An 18,686-nucleotide genomic window follows, 5' to 3' on the forward strand; every position below is an offset into this window, starting at 1 on the left:
GGATTTGCAATTTTGGAGAAGTCTTTCATAAATCTTCTATAGAATCCGGCGTGCCCCAAGAAACTCCGAACCCCTTTTACTGAGATGGTTGGAGGGAGTTTTGAAATCACATCGATTTTGGCTCTGTCAACCTCAATCCCTCTTTAGGAAATCTTATGGCCAAGGACAATTCCCTCCTTTACCATAAAATGACACTTTTTCCAGTTGAGAACGAGGTTTGTCTCCTCACACCTTTGTTGCACCCGATCAAGATGGTCTAAACATTCATCGAATGAATCTCCAACAATAGAGAAGTCATCCATGAAGACTTCAAGAAAGTTTTCAACCATGTCAGAGAATATGGACATCATGCATCGTTGGAAAGTAGCTGGGGCATTGCAAAAACCAAATGGCATGTCCCATAGGGACAAGTGAAAGTAGTCTTTTCTTGGTCTTCCAATGCAATGTTGATTTGGTTGTAACCTGAGTACCCATCCACGAAACAATAATAAGACCTTCCAGCTAGCCAATCAAGTATTTGATCAATAAAAGGCATAGGGAAATGATCCTTGCAAGATGTAGGGTTCAGCTTTTTGTAGTCCATACACACTCTCCAACCGATGACAGTTCTTGTAGGAATCAACTCATCTTTAGAATTAGGGACAACAGTGATGCCCTCTTTCTTTGGCACACATTGAACTGGACTTACCCATGGACTGTTGGCAATCGAGTAAACCACCCCAGTATCTAGCCACTTAATAATCTCTTTCTTTACCACCTCTTGCATCGGTGGATTCAATCTTCTCTTATGCTCAACACTTGGTGAAATTTCCTCTTCCAACTGAATTTAGTGCTCACAAATTCCGGAGGTAATCCCCCGGATGTCTGCAATAGTCCAACCCAAACCTCTTAAATGTTTCCTCAAAACTGCGATGAGTCTATGAGTTTGTCCCTCATTCAGAAGTGATGACATAATAACTGGGAGAGTGGCATTTGCTCCAAGAAACTCATATCTAAGATGGGATGGAAGTTGCTTGAGCTCCAACTTCGGTGGCTCAATAATTGACGGTTTTGCTGGAGGAGTTGTTCGTTTCTCTAAATCAAGAGACAATTTCTTGGGCTCATAAGAGTAAGACCCCAGACCGGTGAGTGAATTCACCGTCTCAATATATCCCTTCATTTCTTCTGCATCAAAATTGACCAAGATGGCTGATAATGCTTCACCCAAACATTCTTCCTCCATCTTAAATTCTACAACTTCATCCACCACATCAAAAGAATTAATGACTGAAATACCTTGATAAAGACTAGGCAATTTCATACCCTTGCTGGCGTGAAAAGTCACCTCCTCATCGTTAACCCGAAACTTGATTCCATTCTTTTCTGAATCCATAAAAGCCCTCCCTGTAGCAAGGAAAGGTCTCCCTAGAATAATAGGAATTTCTTGATCAACAGCACAGTCAAGAATTACGAAATCTGTCGGCAGTAGGAATTCGGCAATTTGAACAAGCACGTCATCAACTACCCCAACTGGCCTTTTGATCGACCTGTCAGCCATCTGCAACCTCATGGTAGTTGGCCTTGGTATCCCTAATCCTGATCTCTTGAAAATCTCAAGGGGCATAAGATTTATGCTAGCCCCGTTATCACACAATGCCTTGGCAAAATCCTGCTGCCCTATGGTGCATGGAATGGTGAATGCTCCAGGATCTTCCCTTTTTTGCACTGTGGTCTTGGAAATAATAGCATTGACGCGATGAGTGATACCCACAGTGTCGTGTTTCAATGACTTCTTCTTCTTTGTTAAGAGATCCTTCAAATACTTAGCAAACCCAGGTATTTCTTGAACAGCGTCCATGAAAGGAATGTTCATCGTCAATTGCTTGAGTTTATCATAAAATCGCAAACACTTGTCATCTTCTGTTTTCCTCACTTGCCTTTGAGGAAAAGGCGGTGAAGATTTGAACATTTGAGTCAAAGGGCGTAGAGCGCCAGAAAGTTTTTCCTTCCCCTTTTCATGTTTCTCTCCTTGTGCCTTGAGATTATCAAGATTTTGCTCCTCTTCAGTTATAATAGGGGGTTCCTCCTCTGTTTCTTCCTCCACAATAACATCAGATACATCAGGTTTTGCCTCTTCTTTAACAATTGGCTCTATATCAATCACCTTTTTATTAGCACCTTGAAGTATTTTTCCACTTCGGGTGCTAATAGCAGCTACATGCTCCACAGAGTTTACCCCACTACCTTTCGAATTTGGAACTGTATCACTTGGTAGTTGTCCACGTTGAGGAGTATGCCCTTCTCTGGAAAGGTGTCTGAATTGCGATTCAAGCTTTTGAATGGCGGCTGAATGAGATAGTTGAACCTGAGACATTCCCTTTATTGTACTCTCAGTTCTGTCCTGATTCATTAGCATTTTCTGCATCATACTTTTCAGCTCTGCAGAATCATTAGCAGCATTGCTAGCAGAGTTGCTAGCGGAATTGTCTCTCCACTGTTGGAAACTTGATGCTTGCCCCCTTGGTGGAATGTAGGGGTTAGAGCTCTTGTTGCCATAATTGTTGTTATTGTAATTCCCTTGATTTGGATTTCCCTGATCATTTCTGCTATAATTGTTCCCTTGCAATTGGTGTTGAGGCTTTTGCCATGAGTGATGGCCCGGACCTTGATAATTTTGCCTTTGATAACCCCCTTGCGAGTTGTTGACATAATTAGCATCTTCATAATGTTTTAGCCCATCTTGGTACATCCCCTCAGGGACTTGATACATCCCCTGTGGATGAGGTCGTAACTCCTCAATAACATGTACCCCTTGTGCATCCTTTTCTGTCAACTTATTTGATAATAGATCCACCATGGTTTGCAATTGAGCAAAGGAATGATCTCTCTCATGGTTTTCTTTTGCAACAACAACTAGTGATGGACTACCATAAGAGAGACTCTCACTATCAGTTGAATGCCAAACTTGATTGTGGCTGGTGAGTTTATCAAGCAAACGGGTGATGTTGATAAATGACTTGTCCATGAAGCATCCTCCCGCGGCAGTATTGACAGAAATCTGATTCATTAAATCAAAGCCCTTGTAGAATTTCTCGGTGAGAATAGCATCCGGAAACCCGTGAGTTGGAGATTGAGCTAGATATTACTGAACCGCTCCCATGCCGAATATAATTGTTCCCCCGGGAGCTGTTTGAACTCAAAGATCTTATCTCGAGGTTCAGCCGTTTTGCTCGGTGGGAACCACTTCTTCATAAATGTATTGGCTAGCTCGCTCCATGTATGAATAGAATTGTTGGGAAGCTTTTCATACCATTCCCTTGCTTGGTCAGCCAAGGAATATTTGAAGACTCGTAACCGAAGTGCATCAGCAGAAACAACACCTTGAGATTGTTGAGCACATATGTACAGGAAGTTCTTCAAATGTCGGAGTGGACAGTCCTCCGAAGAATTTCGAAAATAACCTTCAAGTTTAAGCAGCTGATATATAGAACTATCAATTTTGAAAGTAGCATTTCCAGTCCTAGGAGGGACCACAGCAGAAGCATAATCATGATGAATTTCGCAAATATATTCTCATCTTCCTCGTCTTCTTGTGCAGGTAGGTTCACTTGGAGCCCACCTTTGTTTCCTTGATTTCGATTATGTCTTCCTGCCATGTTCACCTGGTTCACCAAAACAGCAAACAAGGTGTGATGGAATAGAAAAGGTTTTAAAGAAAAGTACACAACAATCAGTAATTTCAAAACCGTATTCCTCGGCAACAATGCCAAAATTTGATACGCTCAAATTACACCTATGAGTGGCGTAAAGCGGTCATTGTCAAATATAATAACCCAAACAAGGTTAGGGTCGAATCCCACAGGGAATACGAAAAGAAAAGGGTACTAATTATATGCGATACAAGTCATTAAAGGCTTTAATCCTATTCCGAATAGTTTGAAATATTTGTTGTATAATGTAATTAAATACTTTGACTTGAATTGTACTTAATGTGAGAGAGAGACTAAGGTTGTGTTCCCCACTTTGATTAGATATTATGCTTCAGGTTTCAATGTGATATACTTATAATGGTTGTTCTAAGAGTATGCACTTGATCTCTTAAGGATAATGTTTCCCAACAGTTAGGCCGTATTTCCTCTTTATGATTTTTCCAAATGTGAAAGAGTTGAACTCGAAGAGCGACCAATAATGCCAATTAGACTTGTTCTTGTCCCTAAGTTAGTCTATTAAACGAGGGTTAACGCCCCGAGTCATTGTTATTCAATCTTACCAATACTAACTCTCTTTCCTAAGAAAAGTTAGTATAATGGCTTAGTCTAATGCTTGCAATCATTACCCAACACTAACGCACAAAGATAGAATAAATACCAACAACCATTATGCATATATCAATAGTAGAAACTCATTCACATAATACCCATCATGGGGTCCACAACCTTAGAATTAAAATTATCTACTCATCATTTTGGTTAACAAAGAAAGCTTAAAAGTTAACATAATGTACTTACAATGCTAATACAATGTGGAATGAGGGTGAAGTTGGTGCTTTAAATGCTCCAACCACTTCACAAACATCCAAGGCTTAAAGTTAATGCTCCCAAAAAGATCAGAATTCTTGTTAAAAACCTAACTTTAAGTATTTATAGGGCCAAAAATCACGCCAAAGTTCTAGACAAAAACACCCTTCGCGGCATCGTTACGGACCGTAACACAGGTTACGGGTCTACCGTTACGGCTTTTTGTGACGGACTGTAACACAGGTTACGGTCCATATCTTCCAACGGATCATGGCTTCAATGTTCAGTGGCCAATGCGTTACGCCATGACGTTACGCCCCGTATCCTGCGTTACGGACCGTCCTTCTGGGCGAACATGTGACACTACTTAGGCTTTTTACTGGAAATTTCCTTCAGATTACGGTACACGTTACGGACCGTCCTTTTTAGCGGCACGTATCTGGATCTTCCTCTCTGGATACGGATTACGTTACGGTCCGTAAATCGAGTTACGGACCGTCCTTTTGCTCCAAGTTGTCCGTTTTTCAGCATTTCTTATCATTTCCGTTCCTTAGTCAACTAACCCTACAAGACACCAAAATAACGTAAGAAACAATGTAAAAACGCTTAAAAATAAGCAACACTTGTAGTGAAAAAGACATAAAATGTGCCTAAATTCACGGCACATCAGAAGCTCCATAGTATACATTCTTGGGGGTAGTTGTTGAGTTTTGTTTAACTCTTGGGTTTTTTCGTCATGTTTTGATTAAGTTTCATAATATGAAAGACTTCCGTTGATTTAATTCATATATCATGACTTGATTGTATTTATTTTATAAATTGTTAGAGGTGAATATTGAACCTGGCTGGTTCAAGTGTTGTTATTGCATCTTTTAGGTTCTTCCAATGTTGTTCATGACGACGGATGCCGGTTACGTCTAGGGTGGGTTTTGGGGCGTGACAGTACCTCGTGCCCGCACTTCACCAGGGAAATTTGCTACTCACTGGAATTTGACATTCCAGGTATGGGCCACAAGGTGCGGCCCATACTTTAAAGTATGAGATGTATTTGGTGCCCGTACTTCGTCCGCTTCAGTGAACAGTATAAATAGGCAGACTCAGCTTTATTTTATTATTTTCAAATTCCTGAACCTAGAACGACCAGCTCTCATTCTCTATCACCAAGAACACTAAGGTAAGCAATCCTAGCCTATTCCAAGTGGACTCTAACATATATTTATGAACATTAAGCAAGAATTCATTGTTCTTAACCTAGGATTTTCAAAAAAACCCATATAAGGGTTTACTTAGGCTTTGGGGATTCTTCTTAAAGTTCAAACCTTTCTTGCAAATTTTGGAGCATATACAAGTGTGTGAGGTTAACTATCTACGTTAGGGAATGTTCATGATTCTCCATATGCCTTATTCTACATGCTTATCAGTAATTTGACTCAGACTACAGTTTAGCTCTAGTTTCTTAAATAGTTGTAGAGCAATTATCTTCCAGGGTTATAGTTTCATAATTCCTTCATGGTGATCATTTTGAATATCATGAACTCGATACGTAATCATTATAGACTCGTGCATTGACATCACATGAGTCTCAGTCAATGTATAATCAGTTATTGGCTTAAGTTCCATAATCAGAAACAGTTATCATGCTATTAGCTATAGCCAGTCTCAGTCTTATAAATTGTTTAATGTTGAACACCTGTATCAGTATTTTTAGGCCCTAGGCCACAATTTATGCATATGTATTTCTTGAGCCTGAGGACATAGTTTTTGTGCACATTATTTGGGCCCTAGGTCACAGTTTATATTTATAGTTATATAGGCGATTCTTCATTCAGAACAGGGAATACTTTAGATCCTTGCCTTCCTGTTTAATTCAGTTTCAGTTTCAGTACTTATATTTCTTCTTTTAGTTGTTTTACCTACCAATACAATTCAAATGTGTTGATATCCTTTTTTATTGTTTGGGATGTAGGCAACAATATACAGGTTGATGATCAGCTAGCAAGGACTCCTCGTATAAGTTGCTTGGTGAGCCCAGTTCCTCCGGGGCGTTATCCTGCTTTCAGTCTTTCCAGTTTTACACAGTTATCTTTTCAGTATTCTTTGGGGGCTTGATAGACATAGTCTAGTCAGTCAGATATTAGCAAACTTTGATGTGTTAGCCATATTGGCGGCATTGATTTCAGATGTTTTAGACTTAAACAGTATTTTTCATATTTTTTAGATATTTTAGCCAGACTTTTTAGTAGATCAGCATGTGTTATTTTTATCTCCTTATTTTAGCATGTTGTGATATGACATGTTGATTCAACCAGCCTATGGGTTCGCTTGGTCACATGCAGTTAGGCATTGAGTGTCGTATTACGCCTAGGTCATGATTCGGGGCGTGACAAAGACTGGTATCAGAGCACTAGGTTCAAGTGTATTAGGGAATCTATGAAGCCGTGTCTAATGGGGTCGCCTTTATATGTGTGAGGAACCCACACATATAAACAGTTGACCACCAAGACATTTAGGATTTGTTTCACTTCTTTCATACTCTAGTTCGTGCATTTAGAGCAGTACTTTTAGTAATTGTTCTAACTCGTACGAATTACGTATTTCAAAAATGGCTCTGAAAAGAAAGTACAACAAGAGGAATACAACAACTAGCCAGAGGGCTACCGTTGATGCAGCTACAGAAGAGAACACTCAGGCTCAAGCAGCCGCCCCAGCTAATGCTACAGCTACACCTCCCAATGCTTCGTATGCTGATGTTAGGGGAGCTATTCAGCTGCTCACTCAAATTTTGGCAAACCAGGTCAAGCGACAAGAAATGGCCCCTACCTCAAGTGCTAGTAATGGGTCGAAGATTTTTAGGACTCAGGAGTTTCTGTGGATGAAGCCACCAGTATTGACAGTGTCAAAAAAGGATGAGGACCCGCAAAATTTCATTGATGGACTCCAGAAAGTATTTCGTGTGATGCATGCTACTGATACAGAGGCAGCGAAATTTGGAGCTTTCCAGCTGCAAGATGTGGCCCATATTTGGTATGAGACATGGGAACGGTCCCGAGAGGAGGATGCACTTCCTGCTACATAGGATGAATTTGCAGTCGCTTTTATTGACCACTTCATGCCAATTGAGGTCAAGTAAGCCAAGGCTACTGAGTTTGAGAATCTAAGGCAGAATGACATGACTGTTCGGGACTATTATCTCAAGTTCGTGTCATTTTCCAGACATGCTCCTCACATGGTTCCTGATATGAGGGCCATGGTTAGAAGGTTTGCACTTGGGCTTAAACCCGAATCGCATAGGGATGCCAATATAGCCTCTCAGAATGACAAGATGACTATTTCCAAGATATTGGCATTTGTGCAAGGTAATGAGACTAGGCTAAAGGAAGAAGAAGCCCTACAGAAGCAAAAGATAGAGAATTCAACAAAAGAGCCAAGTCTACGGGTAATTTCAATCAGGGAGAATCTCAAGGAGGTGGAAATTATCAAATCTTTAAGAATAGGTCATCAGGACCTGCTCCCTCTACAGCTAGTGCTCCATTTCAGAGGTCTAAGTTTAATCAGAAGGGTCAAACTTTGGAACAACAGGCCCACAATCACAGGCCAGCGTGACCGACGGTAGTTTCGAACACCCTACTTGCAACACTTGTGGTAAAAAGCACTCAGGAGTATGTCGTTCGGGCATGGATGGTTGTTTTGGGTGTGGTCAGTTAGGTCACTTTCTACGGGATTGTCCGCTAGCAAGACAGAATACCGGAGGTAACGGTAATGTAACTCAGTCCACTAATTCAGCAGCTCTTCGAAATTTCTGTCACGACCCGACTAGAGGGCCATGACGGGTACTCGGAGCTGACCACCGAGCACCTCACATTATGCTAATTATCCTGCTCAACCTGAACATATATAATCTCCAAAGCAATACAAGTCTATATACATAAGCCCTCGCGGCTGCAAAAAATGATATACAAGAGTATAATGTGCTCATCATAGGACATCGACTACCCACACGTACGTATCTACGAGCCTCTACTAGGGTACTAGACATAAGGACGGGACAGGACCCCGTCATGCCCTAACTATATACACAAAAGAATATGATCATAAGCAGTACCTCCGGAATAATGGAGTGCTCCTGTAGTTCTGCTGATAAGCTCCTACGGCTCCGCACCGTCTCCCTGTCTAACTGTGGATATGAACACAGCGTCCATAAAAAGAAAGGACGTCAGTACGAACATTGTACTAAGTATGTAAGGCATGAATAATAATAGCATAACAAATAAACAATGAAACATGAGCTGAAGATAGAACCTGCTTAACCTTTTAAGGAAAACACATGTATGCATATCACATATATCATCATTGTTAACCCGCGTCCGGGTAACTATCACTCGTCTCCCACTAGTGGTGTCATGTCCGGCCCTCTAGGCACGGTGTAATCATATGCAGCCCATCTTCGCGGTGCATGTCTGGCCATCTAGGCACGGTGTAATCGTGTGCAGCCCGCCTTAGCGGTGACATGTTCGGCCATCTAGGCACGGTGTAATCTCATCATCATATACTTATCGCAAAGCATGCATTAGAACTCAAAGATAATCTATAACTATATCGGGGTGACGTAAGGTCGCGAACCCCCGATTCCATTATGGAGTAATCATAATCATCATACCTCACCTTGAAGGAACTAGCATCATAAGGTGGGTCTAGCAACAATTAATAACATCAAAGAATCGCGTACGGATCATTAGCTTCATGGAAATATCATATTATAAGCTTTTGGATCTCTAGGCTTAGACTCATCATTGTCGTTATCATATTCGTGACATATCTCTTATCTTTATCCCATGGGAAGCTCTTTATAAACGTCGACTCATATTTTTCTGGAATGTAAGAAGGTCATGGAACAATAAAAGAAGTCATGTCGTAGGAGTCATGCCTTAGAAAAAGAAGGGACTAGCCTTACATACCTTGTATCTCTTCAACTCTATCGTCTAATTGCGTGCCACTCTAACTTGCGATTCTACCTTCAAGGGAATTCATACTAAAATTAGATAATCGATAACATAATTATGCTTGAACTAAAGCTAACGAAAATTGGGTAACATCTCCCTTTATTTCGATAACTTCCCCCACATAATAAATAACTCTCAATATCAACAACAACACCAACAAAATCTTAATCACCAACTTCATCAAGCTAGACATTATTAAATGTTCAACATGCCCTATCGAACTCCTTTATAACCCTAACTATAGCACCATACTGAATCCGTTCTCATATAATGCCTCGACAACATCTTTAATACTATTTATAGCAAGATTATACTCATTACGTATCAAGAACTATGATTCAAGTCAAGTCATGATTCAAGAATATCATTATTTTCATATTTGCACTCCATAATTTCCCCTTTTCCATAATCCAAGTCTTTTAACCCCTCAATACTCTCAATGATATAAAACATAAAACTCACCTTAATCACTTAGGAAAAAAATTTTGAGTCCCTCTACTCCATTAGAATGAAATCCTCCACTTGCATGCCAAAGAAATTCTTACTCTTCACAAAATCTAATAGGCTTCCTAGTATATGAGTCTCTTAAATCTTAGCTTTTGATCTTGATTTCTTGGTATAGATTGTTGTAGAAATAGAGAGAGGGTTTTAGAGAGATATAGAGTCTGTTTTGGGGAGAAATAATGAATTAAAACGTGGGAGCATATATTTATAACCAGGGTTGGAAACTTCCAGATCCGCGGGTCGACGGTCCAGCGACGTGTTGACGGTCCATCGACATGCGCTGTCGATTCTCCGCCTGAGATGTTTGATTGCAGAACCTCGTCGATGTGTCGACGGTTCGTCCCTTGGACCGTCGACGTTGACTGGTTTCAGCAGTTTCCTGAACTGCTTCGTTTTGCTCCGATTCGATTCGTTTCATTTCTAATTCCTTCGTAATGTCAAGAATATATACTTATACCCCTATACACATACAAGGTAAAATATCTCATGACCAAAGCTCTGGTGCGGACTACAGTACCGAAGGTGTATACCACCAATAAGCCAAAATCCCCTTGCAATAAAACGGGAGGTGTAACAATTCCCAAGCTCAGCAGGGGCGTGGGGCAGCAAAGTCTGGAAATACGGGCGGTGGTCAGAACTGTTTGTATGCACTTTCAAGACGTCAGGATACAGAGACTCATGACGATGTTTTCACAAGTATGCTAACAGTCTTCACTTTCGATATTTTTGCTCTTACGGACCCAGGATCCACTCTACCTTATGTAACCCCTTATATTGCTAAGAAATTTGGGATAGAACGAAAAGTTGCATGAACCCTTTGAAGTATCCACACCAGTTGGGGAATCAGTCATAGTTAGACCCATCTATAAGGGCTATCCAGTGTTAATCTACCATCGCAGTACCATAGCAGACTTAATAGAATTAGATATGGTAGACTTTGATGTAATCATGGGTATAGATTGGTTGGAGTCTTGTTATGCCTCAGTGCGTTGTAGAACCAAAACAGTAACCTTTGATTTTCCCGATGAACTTATAGAATGGAAGGGTAATTCAGCAGTACCTAGGAGTAGATTTATTTCCTATCTTAGAGCCAGAAAGATGATTTCCAACGGGTGTATTTACCACTTAGTTCGAGTCAGGGACGCAGATGCCCAGACTCCGACTCTCCAGTCAGTACTAGATGTCAGTGAGTTTACAAAAGTCTTTCCAAATGATCTAACCGGAGTTCCTCCCGATAGGAAAATTGACTTTGGGATTGACCTACTTACCGACACTAAGCCAATATCTATCCTGCTGTGTAGCATGGCCTCAGTAGAGTTAAAAGAGTTGAAAGATCTCCTTGACAAGGGATTTATAAGGCCAAGTGTATCACTTTGGGGCGCACCGGTCTTGTTTATCCGAAAGAAAGATGAATCCTTATGTATGTGTATAGACTACCTCCAGTTAAACAAGGTCACCATTAAGAACAAGTACCCTCTTCCCAGAATCGATGAATTATTCGATCAACTTCAAAATGCTTAGTATTATTCCAAGATTGACCTTAGATCATGCTACCACTAGCTAAAGGTTAAGGAAGTTGATATTCCTAAGACCACTTTCAGAACCCGCTATGATCATTTTGAATTTCTTGTCATGTCGTTTGGATTGACGAATGCACCAGCAGCTTTCATGGAACTTATGAACAGGGTCTTCAAGCCGCATCTCGATTTATTCGTCATTGTATTTATTGGTGTATTCCCGTAGTGAGGCTAATCATGCAGAACATCTCATAATAGTATTGCAGACACTTAAGGATCGCAAAATTTATGCAAAATTCTCAAAGTGTGAGTTTTGTCTCAAGTCAGTGGCATTCTTAGGCCATGTGATTCAGGCGAAGGTGTTAAACTGATTTTTAAAAAATTGACGTTGTTAAGAACTGGCCCATGCCCACCTCAGCATCAGATATCAGAAGTTTCTTGGATCTAGCAAGTTATTACAGGCGTTTTGTTGAGGAATTTTCCTCCATCTCAGCTCCGTTGACTAGGTTGACTCAGAAGAATGTCAAATTTCAATGGTCAGATGCATGTGACCAGAGTTGAAGAAGAGACTGACTTCTGCTCTAGTTTTGACACTACCAGAAGGAACCGAAGGGTTCATGGTATATTGTGATGCTTCAGGAATTGGTCTCGGATGTGTTCTAATGCAGCATGGTAAAGTTGTAGCTTATGCATCTAGACAGCTTAAGGCTCATGAAAAGAATTATCCGACTCATGATTTAGAATTGACAATTGTGGTTTTTGCACATAAGATATGACATTGATACGCTCAAATTACACCTATGAGTGGCGTAAAGTGATCGTTGTCAAATATAATAATCAAAACAAGGTTGGGTCGAATTCCACAGGGAATATGGAGAGAAAAGGGTACTAATTGTATGCGATACTAGTCTTTAAAGGCTTTAATCCTATTCTGAATAGTTTGAAATATTTGTTGTGTAATGTAATTGAATACTTCGACTTGAATTGTACTTAATGCGAGAGAGAGACTAAGGTTGTGTTCCCCACTCTGATTAGATATTATGCTTCAGGTTTCAATGTGATATACTTCCAATGGTTGTTCTAAGAATATGCATTTGACACTTCCTAATGTTTCCCAACAGTTAGGCCGTATTTCCTCTTTATGATTTTTCCAAATGTAAAAGAGCTGAACTCGAAGAGCGACCAATAATGCCAATTAGACTTGTTCTTATCTCTAAGTTAGTCTATTAAATGAGGGTTAACGCCCCGAGTCATTGTTATTCAATCTTACCAATACTAACTCTCTTTCCCAAGAAAAGGTAGCACAAGGGCTTAGGATAATGCTTGCAATCATTACCCAACGCTAACGCACAAAGATAGAATAAATACCAACAACCATTATGCATATATCAATAGTAGAAACTCATTCACATAATACCCATCACGGGGTCCACAACCTTAGAATTAAAATTAGCTACTCATCATTTTGGTTAACAAAGAAAGCTTAAAAGTTAACATAATGTACTTACAATGCTAATACAATATGGAATAAGGGTGAAGTTGGTGCTTTAAATGCTCTAACCACTTCACAAATATCCAAGGCTTAAAGTTAATGCTCCCAAAAGATCAGAATGAATGTTAAATACCTAACTTTAAGTATTTATAGGGCCAAAAATCGCGCCAAAGTTTTGGACAAAAACACCCTTTCGCGGCATCGTTAAGGACCGTAACACAGGTTACGGTCCGTCCTTCGGTTCCGTCGTTTATCAGCTTGATACAGGTCAACCGTTAAGGCTTCTTGCGACGGACCGTAACACAGGTTACGGTCCGTATCTTCCAGTGGATCATGGCTTCAGTGTTCAGTGGCGAATGTGTTACGCCCCGTAACTTGCGTTACGGACCGTCCTTCTGGGTGTAACATGTGACACTACTTAGGCTTCTTATCTGGATCTTTCTCTCTAGGTACGGATCACGTTACGGTCCGTAACTTGAGTTACAAACCGTCCTTTTGCTCCAAGTTGTCCATTTTTTCGCATTTCTTATCATTTCCGTTCCTCAGTCAACCAACCCTACAAAACACCAAAATAACATAAGAAACGATGTAAAAACACTTAAAAACAAGCAACACTTCTGGTGCAAAAGACATAAAATGTGCCGAAATTCACGGCACATCAGACATCACTACTTATATGGAGTACATATGGATATTTTCACCGATCATAAAAGCTTACAGCATATTTTCAAGCAAACAGAGTTGAATCTTAGGCAGAGAAGATGGATCGAATTGCTTAAGGACTATGATGTGGATATTCTCTATCATCCAGGGAAAGCGAATGTTGTAGCCGATGCTCTTAGTTGGCGTTCCATGGGAAGTTTATCTTACATTGATACAGATAAAAGAGTTATGACCAAGGAAGTTCACCGTTTGTCCAGTCTTGGAGTTCGACTTTTAGACTCAGAGGACAGCGGTGTGGTTGTTTAGAATAGAGCTCTTTCCTCCTTAGTCGTTGAAGTTAAAGAGAAGCAGTATAAGGATCCCTACTTGTTGCAGCTGAAATAGAGGATTCACAAGCATAAGACAACGACTTTTGAACAAGGGAGAGATGACGGTACCATGAGATATTGAGGCAGATTATGTGTTCTAGATATAGATGGGCTCAGAGAGAGAATTATGTCAGAAGCTCACTATGCCAGGTATTCCATTCATCCAGGTTCCATGAAAATATATCATGATCTTAAAGAGATTTATTGGTGGAACGATATGAAAAATAATGTAGCAGATTTTGTGGCTAAGTGTCTGAATTGTTAGCAAGTGAAAGCCGAACACCAGAGGCCTAGTGGTTTGGCTCAGAATATTGATATTACTGTTTGGAAATGGGAGACGATAAATATGGATTTCATCACAGGTCTACCTCGTTTAGCTAGGAGGAATGATTCGATTTGCATGATTGTGGATAGACTTACGAAGTCAGCGCACTTCTAGCCAGTTAAGACAACAAATTCAGCGGAGGACTATGCCAGGTTGTATATTCGTGAATTTGTCAGACTTTATGGGACTTCAGTGTCCATTATCTCAGATCATGTGACCCATTTCACAGCAAATTTGGAGATCCTTTCATAAAGGATTGGGTACAAAAGTTAATCTTAGCACAGCTTTTCATCCTCAGGCAGATGGCCAAGCAGAGCGCACCATTTAGACTCTTGAGGACATGTTGAGGGCATGTGTCCTTGATTTCAAAGGTAATTGGGATGTTCACTTGCCTCTTATTGAGTTTGCTTATAATAACAGTTACTATGCTAGTATTGGGATGGCACTGTATGAAGCTTTGTATGGGAGCAGATGTAGATCACCAATTGGTTGGTTTGAGGTTGGTGAAGAAGAGTTGTTAGGACCAGACTTGGTCTATCACGCTCTGGAGAAAGTCAAGTTAATTCAAGAGCGGTTGAAAACGGCTTAGAGTCACCAGAAGTCTTACACAGATGTGAGACGAAAGGATTTAGAGTTTCAAGTTAATGACTGGGTATTTCTTAAAGTTTCGCCTATGAAGGGTGTCATGAGATTTGGTAAGAAGGGGAAGCTTAGTCCCTGCTATATTGGACCATATAGAATCCTACCAAAGGTTGGTCAAGTGTCTTATGAGCTTGAGTTGCCACAAGACTTGGTTGTTGTGCATCCAGTATTACATGTGTCCATGTTGAGGGAGTGTGTACGAGACCCCTCGTTGGTTGTCCCAACTGATAGCATAACAGTCAATAATAGTCCAACTTACGAAGAAGTCCCAGTGAAAATCCTTGATCGTCAGGTCCGCAAGTTGAGAACGAAAGAAGTTGCTTCAGTGAAAGTCCTTTGGAGGAGTCAGAAAGTTGAGGAGGCTACGTGGGAAGCCGAAGAAGACATGAAGTCCATATATCCCCATCTCTTTGAAAAGTCAGCAGAAAATGTAGAAGGTAATTTACCTTCCCTTTCAGAATGTTTACTTTATAGTCTCCATGTCTTTCCAGTATTCAGTCAGTTTAGTAGTCACTCAGCCCAGCGTTCATTCAGTCAGTACAGTAGCTACCCATTTCAGCAAGCTAATCGGTTTAGTATCCCTTTCGGTTCAGCTTTCATGTGTTCATGTCAGTTGGTGTACACATGTATTAGCAGTCACTCTTTACCAGAATCCATCATTCGAGGACGAATGATCCCAAGGGAGAGATATTGTAACACCTCAAACCCTTAACTTAAACTTTGGCCTTGATTCTAGACTTAGAAAATTAGACAGAAGGGTTGGAGCTGGAAAATTGGAATTTGCAGGTTAAGTGCGGGTCGTACTTCAAGTACAGGATCCAAGTGCGGGACGTATTTGGAAGGACGGGACGTACCTGCTGCCTACACTTCACCAGGAAAATTTGTTACTCACTAGAATTTAACATTCCAGGTACGAGCCCCAAGGTGCGGCCCAGGACGTACTTGGCGTTCGTACTTCATCCGCTTCAGTGAACAGTATAAATACGCGGACTCAGCCTTATTTTATTATTTTCAAATTCCTGAACACTAGAATGACCTGCTCTCATTCTCCGTCACGAAGAACACTAAGGTAAGCAATCCTAGCCTATTCCAAGTGGACTCTAACATATATTTATGAACATTAAGCAAGAATTCATTGTTCTTAACCTAGGATTTTCAAGAAAACCCATATAAGCGTTCAAGACTTAGGTTTTTGGGATTCTTCTCAAAGTTCAAACATTTCTTGCAAATTTTGGAGCATATACAAGTGTGTAAGACTAACTATCTACATTAGGGGATGTTCATGATTCTCCCTATGCCTTATTCTACATGTTTATCAGTAATTTGACTCAGACTACAGTTTAGCCCTAGTTTCTTGAATAGTTGTAGAATAGTTATCTTCTAGGGTAATAGTTTCAAAATGGCATTTCATAATTCGTTCATGGTGATCATTGTGAATATCATGAAGTCAGTACGTAATCATTATAGACTCGTGCATTGACATCACATGAGTCTCAGTCAGTGTATAATCAGTTATTGGCTTAAGTCAGAAACAGTTATCATGCTATCAGCTATAGCCAGTCTCAGTCTTGTAAATTGTTTAATGTTGAAGACCTGTATCTGTAATTTTGGGCCCTAGGCCACAGTTTATGCATACGTATTGCTTGGGCCTGAGGCCACAGTTTTTGTGCACATTATTTGGGCTCTAGGCCACAGTTCATATTTACAGTTATATAGGCGATTCTTCATTCAGAACATGGAGTACTTCAGATCCTTGCCTTCCTGTTTAGTTCAGTTTCAGTTTCAGTACTTATACTTCTTCTTTCAGTTGCTTTACATACCAGTACAATTCAAATGTGTTGATGTCCCTTTTTATTGCTTGGGGGCCTACATCGTGATACAGGCAACGATATACAGGTTCACGATCCAGCTAGCTAGGACTACTCGTATCAGCTGTTTGGTGAGCCCCAGTTCCTCCAGGGCGTTATCCTGCTTTCAATCTTTCTAGTTTTAGACAGTTATCTTTTCAGTATTCTTTGGGGGCTTGATAGACATAGTTTAGTCAGTCAGATATTAGCAAACTTTGATGTGTTAGCCATATTGGCGGCATTGATTTAAGATGTTTTAGACTTAAACAATATTTTTCGCATTTTTTATATATTTCAGCCAGACTTTTTAGTAGATCAACATATGTTAGTTTTATCTCCTTATTTTAGCATGTTGTGATATCACATGTTGATTCAGCCAGCCTATGGGTTCGCTGGGTCAAATACATTTATGCACTGAGTGTCGTGTTACGCCTGGGCATGGTTCGGGGCGTGATACCACCAACCACCTCAACCTTACCCCCTCCACCCACCCCATGACTACCCACCCCTACCCTTTAACCCACCCCCACCACCTACCTCCCAAATCCTACCCTCCCCCCCAACTCACCACCAGCCCCACCTACCACCCCACTACCTCCCAACCACCAACCACCTACCTTACCCCAAACCCACCGCACCACTACCCGCAAACCTCCCACCAACACCCAACACTACCAAACCCCCTCCCCCCCCCCCCCCCCCCCTCCCCAAAAAAACAAAAACCACCACCAGTACAAACATCTCTATCATTACTAGCAAACATAAATGTTTCATTTTAATATCAAATAATATTTTTATTTTGTTAAATTTGTATTTATTTCTAGTATTTTGTTTTTTTTTATATTTGAATTGTATATTTATTATGTTTAAATAAATACATTATGCCCATTCAGATGTTGAAAAGCAAACAGTCCTAATTATTCAGTGTTCAAATCTAGAGACAACATCTATAATCAGAATCAGCGACTTTTGTAGCACAAAAAAAAAAAAGTTGAACCAAACTAGCACAAAAAAAAAAAACATTAGTAGGTTTCACGCACTAAATTAGTGCGTGAAAGGACCAAACTGCAAAAATGCAACTTGGGCCTTTCACGCACGAATTTCGGGCGTGAAGGAGGTCTTTTGGTTTTTTTTTTTTTTTAGTGTTACCTTTCAAATCACGTTTTTTTTCATACTTTGGGCATAGATTAGTCATGTTTCAAAACCCCAAAATATCAATATTTTATATAAACTTAATATCTTTTTTTGCGTACAATAATGTCGGCTCATTACATCAAGTCCACCTAAACGTTTGGATCGTCGTTTTAGGGGTTCTAAAGTGCCCCGAAGTAAGTTTTGAAACTTGTCATATTTATAGGGTTTTGATTTAAGTGTTTTATTATATTTGAATGTACAAATATAAATATTTGATTTAATAATAATTCATCCAATACGAGAGGTTTATACTAATTAAAAAATAATTCATTCCATTTAATTACAATACTAATTCAAAGCAATACAATAATAAATTATAATAACAATACAATCTTCAAGTTCTAGAGGCTCTATTACTTCGAGACGTGTTTGTACTACCACGGCCTTGTTGCCCACACGAATGCTTGTCATGGCCATATTGCTTACATGTAGAGCACTTGCGAGAGTAAGTTCTTTCACTAACATCCATTTGATTGGGTCTACGACTCCGTGAGTTAATGCCCAATTTCCTGATGTAATCCTTGTTAGCAACCATCGAAAACGACTCGTTTGGCCAATAAGCTTCATTACCAAGTGGGTGGAATTGGCCGGAATATGCTCTAAGGTAACTGTGGACCTTGTATTCCCCCGCCACAAAC

General features: G+C 40.2%; 1 non-coding gene across 1 annotated transcript; it reads left to right on the plus strand.

The window, feature by feature from the left end:
- The first annotated feature begins 3,092 nt into the window (after positions 1–3,092).
- Positions 3,093–3,197, plus strand: LOC132601003 (small nucleolar RNA R71). The gene has a single exon (XR_009567455.1). It is a non-coding gene; the product is annotated as a small nucleolar RNA R71 (small nucleolar RNA).
- Positions 3,198–18,686: the final 15,489 nt, after the last annotated feature.

This window comes from Lycium barbarum, chromosome 6 (assembly GCF_019175385.1).
Source record: "Lycium barbarum isolate Lr01 chromosome 6, ASM1917538v2, whole genome shotgun sequence".
NCBI classification, from domain to species: Eukaryota; Viridiplantae; Streptophyta; class Magnoliopsida; order Solanales; family Solanaceae; genus Lycium; species Lycium barbarum.